The sequence below is a fragment of the Chionomys nivalis genome, chromosome 12 (assembly GCF_950005125.1).
Source record: "Chionomys nivalis chromosome 12, mChiNiv1.1, whole genome shotgun sequence".
Taxonomy (NCBI): Eukaryota; Metazoa; Chordata; class Mammalia; order Rodentia; family Cricetidae; genus Chionomys; species Chionomys nivalis.
In genome coordinates, this window is record NC_080097.1 from 20,475,530 (window position 1) to 20,485,938 (window position 10,409).

The 10,409-nt window shown below is 40.3% G+C and overlaps 1 non-coding gene across 1 annotated transcript; it reads right to left on the reverse strand.

Moving 5' to 3' along the window:
- Positions 1-7,898: 7,898 nt before the first annotated feature.
- Positions 7,899-8,004, reverse strand: LOC130885378 (U6 spliceosomal RNA). Its single transcript, XR_009058147.1, has one exon. It is a non-coding gene; the product is annotated as a U6 spliceosomal RNA (small nuclear RNA).
- Between the last annotated feature and the right edge of the window lie 2,405 nt (positions 8,005-10,409).

Consider the following 10,409-nt stretch of genomic DNA (forward strand, 5'->3'; position numbering starts at 1 on the left):
ACACACACACAAGAGAAATTTTGAAGATTTTTCTTTTGGTGTGGGTTATTTATTATTTTTGCAGTGACAATGTTTTCAAGGAGTGTGTGTGAGTGTTCTGTAGATCTGAAAGCCTCCACGTGGTAGGTAACCTTAGATTTCATCTGTACTAGCTCAGCAAATAGCCGTGGATCTCTACTGTATCTCCTTCCACTGCCGTGGCCGAGTACCTCTGAACACATTTCTCTGCTGGGGATCTCTGTGTATGGGACCCATCATTCTAGGCAGAATATTCTAGATAAAATTCCTATGATTAAATGTCTAAAAAATTGATATGGCTTAGACTTTAGTTAGCAGATGGTAGATGAATGATCACACTTTGTAGATGCTGGACGATTGTTCTTGGACTCTGTACAAGCTCAAAGGTTTCTATTCATGATACATTGTCACATTTTTGTTTTATGAAATACAATCTAGTTTGCACTAATAGTTTTCTTCCAATAGTTTTTAGTACACTTTCCCAGCACCTTTTAGTAGTAGTGGGGACATGAGTCAGGGAAGAAACGAGCTAGAAAAGGGGAATGCAGGGTGATTCATCTAGTTTATTTGTTTGAAAAGATGAAATAAGTTTTAGGTGGATTATTTGTGGAGAAAACACTCAAAGTTCACAATGATTTCAGGTAGCGTAGACCTAACCTATTTCTGCAATATATGCAAAGCTTCTGTGCTAATGTCTGTTGTCTTGACAGCAGCCATAGTTTATGCTTGTAATTATACTTTTCTTCTGCTGTAAACTCATATTGTTCCATGAAGTCACTATGCAGCAATGTCATTGTCTCTAACTAATGGGACATAATGAGGACATGATTGGAAAAACCCTGGGTGGAGAATCGTAGTTTATTTAAAGGGGATTAGAAGGAAGTCTGTAGAACAATGTATAAACATATAAGCTAAAATTATACACAATTAAAAGTTTATACATACTACTTTTTTTTTCTTTTTTCTCTTGAGATCATGAATTCAAGGCCAGCCTTGAGCTAGCAAACAAAGGTGTCCTCTTCTCATTTTAAATCACTGAAAGAAAAGGAGATTGCGGCCTTCTTGGTAAACCATTTGCAAACGTATCAGTAAGATTTTTCTTTTTTCTTTTTTAATCAGTCTTTGCTTTTTTATTTTAGATGATAGCTATTGCAAGAGGTGCAAAGTAATACTTGATTGTATGTTAATTTGCATTTCCTGATTAGTCATACCCACCATTCCCTCCCATATATCCATTTGTCCTTTATATTTCTTCTTCTGAGAAATATCTATTGAAGCCTTTTGTCCTTTACAAAACCTTTTTGTTTTTAAACCTTGGCATTGAATTGGGTTTCCTAAGTACTGTGAAGCTAATCACCTTTGTTTTGAGTGACTTCTTTCATACACTACAGCTGTGTGGGATTTTTATTGGAAGTGTGAAAACTTGCCTTGCATGTCTATCAGATCTGCTCATCTCTGTCTGAGTGAGGCTTTAGCCCATTTACAATTGATATAAATATTAAAATGGTTGATTTCAAACTTACTGCTTGATTCTGGTTCTCACCTATGCTTTGTTTTCTTGTTCTCTTCCTCTGTTTTTTTTTTTCTTTTTTTTTTTTTTTTGATTGTTCAGTTAGTGATTTCATGCAATCTATCTTTTTGGTATGACATTTCTCTTGGTAAACTATAACATTTTATATTTTCATTAAGTTGATTTTGGATTTTTATTACATATTCAGTAAGATTTTTCTACTCACTCTGCTTTTTCTCTTCTTGTGCTTTTTATTTTTTCTTTAGTTGCTCAGTTACTTCTGCCAGCTTTCACTGTTTAAAGACCCTTTCCAAACTGTCACCTACTTTGAAAGTTTGCTTCATTTATTATTTTTTTATTTTTTGTGTATGTGTGTTCTGCGTGCATGTATTTCTGTGCACTATGTAGAAACAGCCTGAGGAGACCGGAAGGTATCAGATTTCCTGGGACTGGCATTACAAAGGATTGTGAGCAGCCGTGTAGGTGCTGGGAACTTAACTTAGAGCCTCTGGCAGAGCAGTCAGTGATTTCAACCACTGAGCCATCTCTTCAGGCCCCCCGGCCACTTACTCTTTATTGCTCTGAATCTTCATAATTGCACTCCTAGTCGTTTTTCACACCATGGGAAAGATCTTAAAATGTAACCCGCACCGTTTTATCCATTGTTTAAGATTTTCCAAAAGTTTCTACTTGTCTTTACAAAAAGTTTAGATATCTCTGCATAACAGAGACCTCCTCATAATCTGGCAACCATGTATCTATGTCTTCTATAAAATTCGTTTTTATTACTTTTATTTTTTCTTTATACAAATAATAACTGTCCTATACTATCATGCGGCAGATATTATGCTAAGGAATTTTACAGCTTTCTGGCTTCCTTGTGTGTATTGGTCCTTCCCCACCCCCCAAAGGATATTGAGTTGATTTCTAGTACCCTTTTCCTTAGCAATGTGTCTTCTCTTTCTCTGGCAAGAACCAGGAAGAAAGCACCCAACCAAACAAAATCAAAAAATCCCTACAGTGAAGGAGCTTGCGTTTTACTGTTGCTCTCACACTGAACTGGTGGTTACTGGTCTGCATGGGTTCTTTCGGTGGAAGAATACACAATAAGAAGAAAAAAGAAAACAAGAAAAAAACAAAACAAGATGAAAACTGAAAACCCCCTCGTTAGAACATCCCCATTGCCTCAGTGTGTGGGTGCACCCCTCGCGGTCCTGAGTTCCTTGCTCGTGCTCTCTCTCCTTCTGCTCCTCCTTTGGATCGTGAGACTTCAGTCCAGTGCTCCAATGTTGGTCTCTGTCTCTGTCTTCTTTCATCGCCTAATGAAGGTTAATATTCAGGAGAATGCTTATATGTTTTTCTTTGGGTTCACCTTCTTATTTAGCTTCTCTAGAATCACGAATTATAGTCTCAATGTCCTTTATTTATGGCTAGAAACCAAATATGAGTGAGTACATCCCATGTTCCTCTTTTTGGGTCTGGCTTAACTCACTCAGGATAGTGTTTTCTATTTCCGTCCAAGGCCAGCTGGCCGGGGTCTGAAAAAGCATGGGACAAAACCGGTCTCGCTGAACATAACGGACAATGAGGACTACTGAGAACTGAAGAACAATGGCAATGGGTTCTTGATCCTATTGCACGTAATGGCTTTGTGGGAGCCCAGGTAGTTTGGATGCTTACCTTAATAGACCTGGATGGAGGTGGGTGGTCCTTGGACCTCCCACAGGGCAGGGAAACTTGCTTGCTCTTTGGGCTGAGGAGGGAGGAAGACTTGATTGGGGGAGGTGGGGAATGGAAGGTGGTGGCGGGGAAGAGGCAGAAATCTTTAATAATTAAATAAATTAATTAATAATAAAAAAAAGAAAAAAAGAAAACCCCCTCGTGATTCCGCGATGCTATAGAGTGGCTGTAGAGACACGGAGGAAAGCATCTGCAGAGGTCATTTTGTCCAGTGGCTCTCCACCTTCCTAATGCTGAGACCCTTTAGTACAGTTCCTCGTGCTGTGGAGAGCCTTGATCATAAAATTGTTTTGTTGCTACTTCATAACTGTAAGTTTGCTACAGTTATACATCCTAATGCAAATATCTGATATGCCACCCCAAGGGGGTCGGACCCACAGTTTGAGAACCTCCGATTTAGTCAGTTTGAAAAAGACTCCATCTGAGAAGGCCCATGAAGGTAGAGAAACTGATTCCCGTTTGAGCGCCACCTCTGCAAGCATTCCATGCGCAAGCCTTGTAAGATTGCATGGAGTTGCCCAAATGCCAGGGTTTTCTCCCTCGGCACTCACTCTGCCTTTGCTCCACACTGCGCTCCTGTTCATCAGAACAGGCGCTGCAGAGTACAGTGTCTCTGGTTTCCTCAGCATATGAAGCCAACCCTAAATCCGTATTAAATCGTGCACAAACTATTGCGAGGATCCTCTGTCTATGTCTGCCAGGTTTCTTATGTTCAGTGACCTCCCATCCGGCACCAAAGGCCATTACTTGCATACTTTTTCGGCATTCATTTAGGGCCCCATTGCCACCCCTGATGGATGCAGTGTGTACTCTTCTCTGGACGTGCCCAAACAGGAAACCCTACAGGCCTAAAAGTGGGCCAGAAGTTCGTCTTCTCACTATGAAGGCGGCTTCCCTGGCTTCCCTCTGAATTCTATGGTCACCGCTCACCCAGGAGAGTAACTGAAGCTACAGAGGGACACAGAATCCTTACGAAGATACTTTTAAAAACTGTTTTTGATTATTTAAAAACACACTTTCCCAATGCACTCAGTTCAACCTTGCCGTCTCCGGACCACAGGCTCTTGAGAAACTGAAATTACTATTTGAACCAGCACAACCAGATAAGAAGTCAAGTTCTTTCGCTTCATCTGGTAGTACAGGATCGGGGCTCACATATTCAGCTCTGTCCTTGTCCTGCTTCTTTACCGCCATCTCACTAGATCAAGCCTCAAGTCCACTGTGCTGCGCTGCTGCAGGAGAGAGCTCTTACTCTGGATTTCCCACTAGAGAGTGCTCTCACTCTCCGGGACCCCACACCCCCATGTCTGTTCTACTTAGTTCCTCCTTCATCTGGTTATCTCCTTGTGAAAGTAAAATTTAATATTTGGAAATTTTGGCCTGGCCATGACACCCAGATGTTTGGTTAAAACCAGTCTAGGAGTTGCTCTAACCATATTTTAGATGAGGCGAACATTTAAAACAGTAGACTTTGGTTTAAATGCAGACTTTCCTACATCATGAGGTTGGCCTTGTTTAATCAATTGTAAGCCTTACGTAAAAAACAAGGAGCCTCCCTGAGAATGAGAGACCTCTGCCCCCCAAACTACTCTTTCCTAGTTTTATAACCTGAAGGTCTTCATTGCAGGGTTCAGAGCTGTCAGTTCCCATAATTGGGGAGTCAGCTATTTACACTTTTTCTTTTTTTTTTTTTTTTTTTTTTTTTTTTTTTTTTTCTTTCCTTGCTGATAAACACACACACACATATATAGATAGATACACACACAGACACACAAACATAGACACACAAATTCCTACAGATACACAGAGACACATACATGGACATACACAGAGATACTCACACATAGACACACACAGACACTCACAGAGACACTCCCACACACAGGCACACACAGAGAGAGACACACACAGACACACAAACACACACAGACACCCACGGACACACATACAGATACACATACATACACGCAAACACACAGACACACACATAGATACACATACTGACACACATATACAGACAAACATATGCAGATACACAGACATACACATAGACACACAGACAAATGCAGACACACAAACACACAAATATATACAAACACATGCAGACACACACACACATGCAGACACACAAACACATGCAGACACACAGATACACACACACTCACAAACACACAGAGACACAAGGACACAAAGACACACAGAGACACACACACGAACACATGCAGACACAGACACACAGAGACCCACACACAGCCCCCCCCTCCCACAGATTTTTGTTGTTTCCCTCCTCCGCTGGAGAACCCAATGCATACCTCAGACTCTTCCTCTGCCCATCTTTTTAATCCAGTCTGGACTATTGGGATTCACCCTCCTCTATCTCTCTCATCCATCTTCTCTCCTACCCACTTCTTGCTTCTTTCAGGCTCTACAGAAGTTTTGGACCAGTAATTTACCTTGAGAAACCTAATTCCTCTGCCACAGACCAAGAACATTTTCCTTGAAAGAAGGTGGCATAAGAATCACTTGCCAGGAGTCTTTTGGCACTTCCGCGGGAAGATCCTAGATGACATGGCTTTGAATTTTGTCTTCAGAGTGTGAGTGTTTGAGCTGGGTCAGTTGTCTAAAAGTTTGTACTTCAGCTTCCTTGTGGGTCAAAGGGGAGAAGATGTCTTTATGATTCAGAACTGTAGTGAGGACTGGGTGGACTTACTGTTTAAAGACCTGGAGAACAGTAACTAAAACTAAGTGCTAAAAGTAAATGTTTGTGACCCATGTAATAATTTTATGGCTCTCATTCTAAGCTATTTATTGATAGCTAAAGACCAACCTAGATTTGATGAAAAATACTTAGGTACAAGGCAGGAAATAAAGTATCTATAATAAATAAATGAATGAATACATAAAGTATCTATAATTCAAATCACCAATCTGTAAAAATTTTCTATGATGGGCTAAAAGTTAATATTTTGACTTTGTAAGCCATTCAGTCTCTGTTGTAATCAAGCCTATGGTAATGTTACAGAAGCTACACAAATGGATAAGACTGGATCCCAAGAAAACTGTATGGAAGTTTTTAGTTGACACACAGTACATGTCCCAATTCATGTGGTACAGTGAGACATTTGATACATGGGCATGTTAGAGAATGGTTAAATTAGAATACAAAGCATATCCATCACCCTGAGTATTTATGCCTTCTTTGTCGTGAGAAAAATACAAAGTCTCTTTCCCAGTTTCTTGTCCATATATACAGCATAATATTATCAGCTACGTTCAGTAGAGCACCTGTGCGTGTTTCTTGTGTTTGAACCATCTTTATCCATCCCCACCCACCACTACCCTTCATAGACTCTGGTAACTATTATTTGATTCCTGACTTCTATGTTACCAGCCCTTTTAGTACCAACAGATGAATCAAGTATCATTTGTCCTTCTGTTTGGGGCTTCCTTCTCCCTCCCCCCTTACATTATGAGCATCATATAATTTCATCTTTTTCTCCCATTTTTGGTGCATTTTATGGATGTATGTATATATGCTTTTGCATGTGTGTGGGTGAAGTGTGTATGTGTGTGTGTTGGCTGAGATTAATGTCGGGAATCATCCCTTCATTGGGCAGTTTCTCTCTATCAAACCCAGAGCCAGTGTATATGACTATACCCTCTAGTCAGCATGTTCTGAAGATTCCCCCAATTTTATCTTTTAAAGCTAGAATTATAAGGGAGACTCCAGGCTCATCCAACATTTATGCATGTTTCTGAGGATCTGAACTCAAGTTCTCAACCTTGTGTGCAAGTACTTTAACCACTGAGCCATCCCACAGCCCGATTTCATGCTTTTCATAGCTAGCATACACTCATCCATGGGTGCATGCCATATTTCTATATCGGTTCATCAGTTGGTGGACATTTAAGTCTACCCCATGTCCTGGCTATTGTGAATACTGATGGAGTGACTGGAGAATGCATTTATCTTTTTGACATGCTGATTTCTTTTCTTTTTTAACAGGTTTCTTTTTATTATTTATTTCTATTCCATGTGTAATGGTGTTTTTGCCTGCCTGCATGATTGTATGAGGGTGTTGGATCCCCTGGAACTGGAGTGACAGACAGTTGTGCACTGTCGTGTGGATTCTGGGAATGGAACCTGGGTCCTCTGGAAGAGCAGCCAGTGCTCTTAACCACTGAGCCATCTCCCCAGCCCCCACCAATTTTATTTCTTTTGGGTATAGTTGCGGGATCATATGGTACTTCTGCTTTTGGGGGAGGGATTCTCAAAACTTGTTCATAATGTCTGTGGTAACTTGCATGTCTATCCACAGTGTGTAAGGTTCTTTATTGTCCAACCCTCAGTGGCACCTGCTATTATTGTTCTATCTATTGTGCTACCATTAGTGATGATAGATTAGTGATGCTGACCATTTTCCCTGTATATGGGTTGATCTGAGTGATAACTATTAATAATATATATTTTACTCTTTATGTTTGTTTTTTTCAAGACAGGGTTTCTTTTTGTAGCCCTGATTACCCTGGAACTCACTCTGTAGACCAGGCTTGTCTCGAATTCAGAGATCCGCCTGCCTCTGTCTTTCGAGTGCTGGGATTAAAGGCGTGTGCCACCCCTGCCCAGCTTCTAAATATGGAATGCTTTCTGAATGTGCGTGTCATCCTTGCGAAGGGGCCATGCTAATCTTTTCTGTATCGTTCTAACTTAGCATACATACTGCCAAATTGAGCACAGTTTTTCTTGGTAAATGGTTTTAATTTCTATTCGATCCCATAGTGTATTTGCTTCTTTTCTGTTGCTGCGATAGAATACTCACACAAAAGCTGTTTCAGAAATGAAGGGCTTATGTAGGCTTATCCCAAAAGGGGATACAGTCCATCATGGAAAGGAGTGGAAGCAGAATCAGGCAACAGGCCCCACAAGCAGGATAAAAGACAGAGCAGTAAATGGGACAGACAATCTACAAAACCTCTAAGCCCACCATTAATGATATACCTTCTCCAATAAGCAACCACCCCCTAAAGAGTTCGAGATGTCCCCAAACAGTAACACTACCACGGGACCAAGTGTTCAAATATATGAGGCTATAAGGGACATTTCATATTAAGCCTCAACATCTCAGAAAGAGGAGGAGTGCCCCTGCGAGTTCTCTCAGAGAATGGTTGGAGCTGGGCCAGGTTGGACAAAGGCAGGCCACACTCATGGGGGTGTCACTGTGGGCCAAGAGCCGTCTGCTAGAGGGAGGAGCAAATTCAGCACTAAATAAATCTTTGTTAAACGAGAGAATGAATGAGTCATACTACCACAGCGCTTTTCAAAAAGTAAAGAAATCTACACTGGAGGAGCTGGCTTTGTCCTTATTATACTCTTAGCCATGTGTGCTAAAATTTGAAACGCGCATTTAGGGTTATTGACATTTCTTTCCTTTGATTGCTATACATTGTCTTTTTAAAATTGTTTCTTTGTCCTTTGACCATTATGGACAAGTTAATGAAAACACCAAAATGTTCATTGTTCAACCCTTGACTTCCTTAGGTTTGTCTAGTGAGTTCTGTGTTGGATTTGTTAGGATCAAAAACATAGCTGTTCAGCTTGCTTGGTGGAGGAGACATTTATGCTAACACCTTGCTCCCAGCTTAGGAAGTCTATTTCAGGTCTGGCTATAAAGGTTATAAATATTCTGGGAACATGGGATTTTGTACAATTTCCAGACCCATCAAACACTGAAACTGTGCTGACTTCACTTGTTTGACTCTCAAGTGTCTCCTAATGACCTGGACAATATTCCAACTTCACTTTGTGACTCCTGGCTGATGTCACATGGATGTGCTCATAAAACTATCTTCGACTATGTTGGAAGAATGAAATTGGTGTTTAAGTGGTCATAGCCTTTCCTAAATACGCTCAGATTTAAAACACAAATATTATTTAAATGAATAATTATGAGACCGTTTCCTCAAACACAACTTAAATTGCACCAGAAAATGCATTGCCAAACAGAAATTACATATATAATATAACTTCCACGTACAATGATATTTTAAAGGCAGATCTCCAGTAACATTAAAGATAGCAACAAAGACCCCCCGCCCCCGCTGCACTAGAAAGTCTAGAAAGCCTAACACATTCATTTCGCTTGTGTCTGAAGTTAGCACGACACACTGTCAGAGAATAGGGATGTGCCGGTAGACAGTAATGAGAGCTAATATTAATGTGGGTTTCCACTTTTAAAAAATCCCCATAGTCTGTTTTGTTTATAGGTCAATCTCTTTCCCTTCTGTTGGTAATAGGCATTTCTGATAATAGAGATGTGTAATTGAAGCTTGCAAATAGCTCTGTAAGAAAAATAAATATCTTTTTAAAATAGCAACTATCAAATTTCTACCACTCAGATAACTGTATATTTTTCCAGTATCCTACTTGCTCCTCCAAGCTGAGATGAATCATTCCTGTTGAAGTTTCCCCTAAAGAGAATCAAAGCTCTTTGCCTATAAATTCCACAATATCCTTTGACTAAAGTCGTTTTTATCACATGTCCTAGAAAACTAATTATTTTTATCTTGTTTATAAGAACAAGAGGAGTCTAGTAAGCACCTGCCGGTCTTTCTTTGTTTAAACGCAGAAACACCACATAGGAAGCTATTTCTAACCCAACTTACTTTTTAAAGTGCCCTGTGCAGATACCAGTTTCCTGCATGTTTTGACAAATGACACATTTCCTTTGGTGCTTCCTTGTGGGTAACAGCGTGTGAGGATGTGGTGTTGGAAAAATTTATTACAGTTATTTTGTAGTTGATATTAAAAAATGTGATGTATTATACCAGGTGTCTGACCTTTAAAGATCTTAGGACCTAATTCATTACAACATAAAATTTACATATTATTCAACTTTCCTGCAGAACTCCTATGAACAAGTCATGGTGTATGTGTGTGTGTGTGTGTGTGTGTGTGTGTGTCAGGGCTGAGAAGAAAAAAGCTAGGCTCAAGCAAGAGCTGAGGACTAGACCCTGAGTTTGCATGCGTGGGGGCTTCTGTGACTCAGGGCAGAGGAACTGCGTGGCTGTTTAAGTAAAGAAAGGTGTACGGGGAACTTGGTACAGTGAAAATGTCGGGGACTCATGAGGCACAGCTTTTCAG